The sequence below is a fragment of the Hyperoodon ampullatus genome, assembly GCF_949752795.1.
Source record: "Hyperoodon ampullatus genome assembly, chromosome: 16".
NCBI lineage: Eukaryota > Metazoa > Chordata > Mammalia > Artiodactyla > Ziphiidae > Hyperoodon > Hyperoodon ampullatus.
In genome coordinates this window covers 77,020,874-77,028,943 of record NC_136929.1, presented here as the reverse complement: position 1 = coordinate 77,028,943, position 8,070 = coordinate 77,020,874, and positions in this window count along the sequence as shown.

The following is an 8,070-nucleotide window of genomic DNA, read 5'->3' as shown; positions in this document are numbered from 1 at the left end:
GTTCCGCCGGCGGCCTCGGCACCCAGCTGCCCGGGGTGGCGGGGCACGCCAGACCCCCGGCAGCGGCGACGGCGGCTGCGGCAGCAGCAGCGGCGTCTACTCGGGCACTCCCCGCGGCTCGACGCCCCGCCCCCGCCTCCGCCCCGACCCCTCTCCGCCCCGCGTCGCGCCCGGCCCCGCCCCGCCCCGCCCGCATTGCGTCCGCGTCGACCGCCGCCGGAGGCGGGGTCTCCGCGCCGTGGGGCGAGGCTTGAATGGGCGAGGTCTGCTGGGCGGGCGGCGGAAGGGGCGGGGTAGCGGGCGGCGGAAGTGAGCGGAGGGAGCAAGCAGGCGCAGTACGCAGCGCCTCCTGGCGGCCGGCGAGGGCGTGGCGCGGCTCTGGTTGACTGAGGCGCCCGGGGGAGGCTCCCTGCTGGGCGACCGCGCCCACCCGAGCTGTGGCCTCAGGGGCCCCACGTGCCTCTCCTCTTGGGACCCCCGCGCTTTGAAATAATTTGCTCGTGTTTAGGGCGGAAGCCCTCCGTTTTCGGAGATGGAAACCGTAGGTGCGTGTGATTTAGGATGGAAGCCGTGTAGTGTGTCAGTTTGATTTGAAACCCAAATTTAAGGTTGAAACCCAAATTTAAGGTAACAACCCTCTCCGTGCCCGGCAAAAACTACTGAAATTTCCAGAATTTGTTTATACCTGGCGAATCTAAACAACGGCCGTAACAACGGCTGTAGTCATTAACGCCTGTAATCATTAAAGAACCTTCAAGTTTTGCTGCTTGCAGATTTCAAGGGCGACAGATGACCCTGTTGAGTGAGTCCGTGACCTTGGCCTCTGGGATGGACCTTACCGCGGAGGGAGCACAGGAAGGGCAGGCACTCATCCCTGCCCAGGGCGTGGACGTTCACCTCCCCATACGCGTTCTCCTCTTTAGTGACGAAAGCAGATGGACAACGCCTGTTTGCCAGGCCCTAAGCCAGGTGTTCTAGTTCATGTAAAGGGGACAAATCATGTCCCAGCCAAGGCGGCTCCCCCATACCGCCTTGTAGGACGGCTTCTTCCTTTAGGACCGTGGCTTTCGACAGAGCCTGGAGAGCACAGGGCAGCTCCCCGTCCCGGAAGTGTGCAGCTGCCCTGAGGACTGCGTCTGCAGAGTCCCCACTGTCACCGCCACCCAGGAACTCCAAAATGCCATTTTAAGTCCTGGTTCCGAGCTGAGGGCTGGGGAAGTATAAGTGCAACTAGAGGTAGCTGTGAACCGTTAGACACGGTTTACGGAGGCCACGTAGCTATAAATATAGAGAGTGAAGAAGAAAAACCCCCACAGACTCATAAATTTAGAATTAAACCACAATTCCAAAACACACACACAAATCTAATACTAAGAGAGAACGCAAAAAAAAAAAAAATTAACAATAAGAACTTGAATTTGGGACTTCCCTGGTGGTCCAGCGGTTAAGACTCCGCACTTCCGATGCAGGAGGGCTGGCCGGGGAACTAAGATCCCACATGCCGCGTGGTGTGGCCAAAAAAAAAAAAAAGAACTTGAATTCACTGAAAATAATTTTATGAAGCAGTCTTACAAAGGCTTTTAGAAAAACAGTATATGGCACGAGTTCCCTAGTGGTCTAGTGATTAGGATCCAGCACTTTCACTGCCGTGGCCTGGGTGTGTGGTGTGGCCAGAAAGTAAATAAAATAAAATAAAATAATAAAAACAGTATATGGCATGCCCAAAGGGGTAAATGAAAAAATAACTTCCATCTGAAAAGAACAAAAAAATTTGAAACAAAATAATAAAAATTGGGAAAAGAACAGGTGTTTTTTTTTGGCTGTGTTGGGTCTTTGTTTCTGTGCGAGGGCTTTCTCTAGTTGTGGCAAGCGGGGGACACTCTTCATCGCGGTGCACGGGCCTCTCACTGTCGCGGCCTCTCTTGCTGCGGAGCACAGGCTCCAGATGCGCAGGCTCAGTAGTTGTGGCTCACGGGCCCAGTTGCTCCACGGCATGTGGGATCCTCCCAGACCAGGGCTCGAACCCGTGCCCCCTGCATTGGCAGGCGGACTCTCAACCACTGCGCCACCAGGGAAGCCCCAGAACAGGTGGATTTTAAAAGTAACTATTTAGAAATCTTCAGAATATTAAAATATTGTCAAATTAAAAACTCTGAATAGACAGATTCTAATCTGGACACTGGAGAAGAGGGACTTAGCAAGTTAGAAGATGGTTCTAATTCATCCAGAACACAACACAGAGAATAATTTTTAAATATGAAAAGCATGGAAGATATACCGGCAGACTTAAACATACATTTATGATAAGAAGAAGAAGAGGATGAGAGGAATGTCAAAGAAATGAGTTTTGAAAAGATTAAGTATGAGAATATTCCAGAACTGAAGAGAGACATAAGTCCTTAAAACCTAGACACACAGTAGTGAAACTATAAACATTTAGAATAAAGAGAAAAATCTTTAGGATTTTTCAGATTCCAGAGATAGAAATCAAATTTCCTTTGGTAATCAAAGGAACACTAACTAGACTGGCAGCTGACTTCCTCTCGGGGATAACAGATGCCAGAAGACAACAAAGTGGTATTTTCAGTGCTGAGAGAAAGTAATTAATATCCCTAAATTTTATAACCAGAGAAATGATCACTTAAGAGCAAAGGCAAAGTGCAAAGGCAACCAATGGAATGGGAGAAACATTTGCAAATCATATATCTGATAAGGGATTGCTCTGCAGAAAATGTAAAGAACTGGCCCTTCCGCTCACCCTGGCATCTCCCACCCCTCTGTCAGACCTGGCCCATCTCTGCCTCAGGGGAGCCTTCCCTTAATCCCTGTCCTTGCCTGGCTGCTAAGGAATTGGTCCCAATCTCACAGGACCAACTTATCCCCAGACCTTGACTTTACTGAATGTAAAAGTAACATTTCCACTAGCCATCCCTTAAACGTCAGAAACGCTCCATCCGTCAGCAGAGATGGGTTCCAGTTTATGGTGCCTTTTCCGCCCTTTTCTTTTTTAATCTTTTTATTTTGAAACAATTTTAAGTTTGCAGAAGAGTTTTTAAGATAGTAGAGCTCCTATATAGCCTTCACTCAGCCTCCCTAATGCTAACATCTTATAAAACCATAATGTATTTATCAAAACGAAGAAATTAACATGGATACAACACTTTAAACTACAGGCTGATTTTTACCAGTTTTCCCATGAATATCCTTTTCTGCCCCAGAATCCCACTTCGCATTTAGTCGCCACATCTTCTTAGTGTCCTCCAGTCTGTCTTCCTTGCTTTGCATGGAAAAACACTTTCAAAAAGTACTGGTCAGGTATTTTTCAGAATGTCCTTCAATCTGGGTTTGTCTGATGTTTTCCCATGACTAGACTGCAGTTGTGGATTTGGGGAAGAAAAGCACAGAGATGTGTGCCTTTCTCATCATGGCAGGTGGATGTGATGTTGACAAGCCTACTGTTGACATTAGCCTTCATCACTTGCTTAAGGTACTGTGTCCACTGTAAAGTCACAATTTCCCTTTCCCTGCACTATGCATTAGAAAACAGTCGTCAAGTCCAGCCACATTCAAAGGGAAAGGAACTAAATTCTATCTCCTGCAGGGAGGAATGTCAAGGACTTTGTGGCCATCTGTTCATTTTTGGGGGAGGTACTTTGAGGCTATGCAAATCCTGCTTCTCTGCAAAGTTTCTCCCACTAATTTGAACATCCATTGGTGGACCTTGGCTGCACCAGGCCTTTTTCTTTTTTTTGCTGTGTAGTTGACTAATGATCTGCTTGTTGACTAATGAAATACAGCCAAAAAGTGTGTCCAGAGACTCAGCTGTCACGGTGGGATGACAAATAGATTCCTGACCCTGATGACTGCAAGAGTTTCTGGTTTGGTTAGATCTGTGTTTGCTCATCTGGAATCTGTCCCCAGAAAGCTTCCGGGCCACTGGTTCACTGATCGGTCCAGGCACGTGTCACTGACTGCATTTAGGCTCCAGGGAAAGCCTGGGCTTGGCTGCTGCCTCAGGAAACATTGACTCCTTACCAGAAAAGAGCAGGTTTTTAGGAAACATTACGCAGCTCTACTGTCTGCATTGCTGTGATCTATGATTGTTCTGGATTGAGAACTGACAAGTTTCTGGCAAACAAAGGCAGAGTGGACACGCCATTCCAGACAGGAGAGGGGCACAGGCCAAGCTCTTGAGTGTGTGTCTATGCGTGTGTCTGTGTGTGTGTAGGTGTGTGTGTGTGTGAGGGGTGTCAGTATTTGGAACTGCCCTGTAGTCATTCAGCCTCTCTATGTTAAACCCCTGTATGATACACTCAGGTAATTCTCTTATGTATGATTATTTAATTAAAGATAGTTTCCCCAGACTGTGAGCTTTCTGAAAGACGGACTAGGTCTGTTTTGCTCCCATGGTGAGCCCAGCACACAGTCAGGCACAGAAGAGGCACTGAGTCATATCAATTGACATAACCTGGAATCAGGGGTGTCCATGCTTTTCCCAAAGTTATGGGGAGTTTTCTCAAACTCCCCATAACTTTGATCACAGAAGCAGTCTTGTATACGGTGGTGATGTTCTTAGTGTTATTAGAATAGCGTTAATGCTTATTTATATTATGAGGTGAAGAAACATTTGTGGACCAGCCTAGGGATGGAACTATGATGATGTGGAACACTAGTAAGGATAAATTGACTTGGGCATAGTGGAAAAAAGATGGGTTGCGGTGTCAGTGATATTTGGATTCAAGCCCCAGCTTCCTCACTTGTTAGCTATATAATATCGTGGGATTTATCTAAGTTCCCTGAGATTCAGTTTCTTCTGTCTATCAGGGATAATAGCATCAATCTCACGGTGGGAGGGCTAGATGAAATTTTATATACAATGTATGTATATACAGGTATATATGTAGTATATGTAAAAACATGTATATATGTACTTGTATGTATACATGAACCTATAGATCTACTGTGTGTATATATACTAGTATGAATCTACGTATGCTCGTCTACCTATCTATCTTGTGTATCTATAGTTCCTGACATATGGTCATTTTTATCAGTTAGGATTCACATTAAGTATTTCGACAGAGAAAATTTACTACAAGGACGTGGTTAAACAGGTGTTAGAGAAGCAAACAGCAAAGGGGACTGAGGTCCCACAGAGGAAGCACCTGCAGGAAGGGCCCCCCACCCCTGAGGCTGGGGCACAAAGAGATGAGGGGCAGTGTGTTAGGATCCAGAAGCTTGAAGGAAACGCCCCGGGATGCTTAGTGAGGGAAGCCTGCCAGTGGTGCTGGGTCTCCAGGAGAACACAGCAATCTGGTTCTGGGAGTGCCAGAACGTTCACAGCAACCAGAACAGTGGGAGACTGGTACCAAGGGCTGCTAGGGTGCCGGCTGGGGCTCTGGGGACATTGGCAGGACAGCAGCAGATGGGAGCATGGCCCAACCCAGCATCACAAGGCTGACTGTGTATGGGAGGGAGGGCTGGGAACAGAGACAACAGCTTAGCAACTAGCAAAATCACGGAACTTAATTTGTTGCCTTCATCACGTTAACCGCTGCCTGGAATTCCATTGTACAACTCTAGCACAGTTTATTTATCACTTTCATGGTGCTGGACATTCAAGCTAGTTCAAATGAATACAAATTAAATTTGTATTAATTGAAATGATGCTGCAATGAAAATTCCTTCAATTCACTTTGGATTGTAACATTTTGTCACTGGGGAGAGCTTGTATGACATGATGTAAACCATAAAGGAGTTATTAATTAATACTATTTTCTCCCAAGATTGAATGTCTAAATATTATGTAAATCCAGGTGTTATAAGGAAAATATTTTCTCCCGTTTCATCCTCTTGGAAAGAAAGCTTCCATACAAGGAAGACTAGCACCTCGCAGAGTGCACTGGATAGAGCAGGTTCAATAGAGATTTGATACTAACGCTGCTGAAGAAATAACCTACCCAAAATACGATGCGTCACCTAGAGATTCCAAAGATTAATTTCCTTCCTCACTGAGCATAACCAAACACAAATTTCATGTGAATGGGCACCATGGTAGCGCCCTGTGTTCATTTCTCTACGAGCTGGTGGATATTTAACCAAGGCTCGCCCGGCCAAAGTCTCCTACGGGGCTCCTTCAATAAGTCATTTTTGAAATACTCTGTAATTTTCTGGGTATTTGCTTGGTTTTTCTGTTAAAGGTCACGCTTGGTGCGCAAGGAAGGTAAACTATTTTGGAAAGGCGAGAGTGCCATCTTGTGGCACATTTGTAAACTATTTTTGGAAAGGCGAGAGTGCCATCTTGTGGAACATTTGTGTTGCAGTTCTTTTATTTTAAAGGAGCTGCCGGGCTACGTCACCGGACGGGCAGGGTTCTCCTCATTTTCTCCCTGAATCTCATCTTTCTGTCTCATCTATTCTACGGCACTGGGATGCTATGGTGTCAGTTTGCCCCCAGCTTTTGAGGACGTGCCGTTTCCCTTAAACACACCTTAGCTCCTCGTCTGCCCTGTGCTGCCTTTATCTACTTCTGTTTCCTTCTTAGCATCAAACTCTGATTTTGCTGTTTGCTTCGTACCTCCCCAGGGAAGATCGGGGAAATTTCTTTAAAAATCCACGTAACCGTTACGATTTAGAGGGAAATACCTGCCGCTTAGGAGGAGAGCGGGGAGACCGTGGAGTTGAACAGCCCTCCAGAGGTCAGGAACCCTCCGCTGAGCTCCAGCCTCCGTCCCGGCCTGACGGGAGGTCGGCGCAGCTGCTCACCTTGTGCTTTCCTTCCGTACCAGGTCGGCAGAGGGCGGCGTCTGGAGAAAGGCCTCACGGGTCACTGAGAGGAGGTTCAGGCGCCCGTACTGCGGGGCAGGTGCCGCCTTTTCTCCCTTCTCCTTCCCCCTGCTCATCACCACCGGGCGGAGGTGAGGGGTGGCGGGATACGGGACACTCGGAGGCTTAGAAAAGAGAAAAGACCCGGGGCTACAGGGCCAGGCCGGCTCCTCTCTGCTTAGCCAGCCAAGTCTCACCGGAAGTCTAAAACGTGCCCCAGTAAGAGGAGGAGAAAATAAAATATACAAATCAAATGAGAATCTTTTCCATAGCTGTTAATTTAGGGAACACTTTCAAATATACTGGTGCCAGAGGGTTACATACGGAGAATTCTTGGAGCAAGTCCTCAGTGGGCAGCCGACTTCTTGAAATCGCCCCTTGATCTCTGGCGCTGAGTCATAGATCTGCGGGCCCCCGGAGACCCCCGAACTGGTCTCAGCCATTAGACTCTCCACGTGGGGAGGAAGCACCAACCCTCGCCCCCCTCTGGGAGCAGCAACCCCCTTTTGATAAGCCTCCTCCCCTGCCCCCTCCAGTCTGGGGGGGTCAAGGAAGCTGCGCGTTTCGTACAAGACACCACCCTTCGGGGCACACGTGATTGGCCAGGGGTGGACCCCGGTCCTGGCGGCAGCCAGGCAGCACTTCCCTGGTCCTGCGCTGGGCCTGGCGCAGCCAGAGAGGATGGAAGTGACGCACAGAGCAAACGGTGGTGCGGGCCTCGGTGGGTCTTTTAGTGTAGTAGTGTCTGAACATGTGCATACTGATTATATGCTATTATAAATTTTAAAATATAGGTTAGTGCTTTATGTTATTAAAAATATGTAAGGTTATGTTACGTATAAATTTCCTTTCAGGATAGTATAAGGGCGTTACAAAAAGAAATTTAAAAACAAATCGTGGTGGTGGGGAAAGGATATTAGGTCTCACTTGGTGGAGAACCAGGATGTAGATATGAATCCCTTCTTGGTTTTTGACATTTCCAAATACTTTCTCTTAACTATTCACCCACTGGTTAACCCTGACCATATCATACATTGTTTTTTAAAAATAGCTTCTTTAAGGGGCTTCCCTGGTGGTGCAGTGGTTAAGAATCCACCTGCCAATGCAGGGGACATGGGTTCGAGCCCTGGTCCGGGAAGATCCCACATGCCGTGGAGCAACTAAGCCCATGCACCACAACTAGTGAGCCTGCGCTCTAGAGCCCGTGTGCCACAACTACTGAGCCTGTATGCTGCAACTACTGAG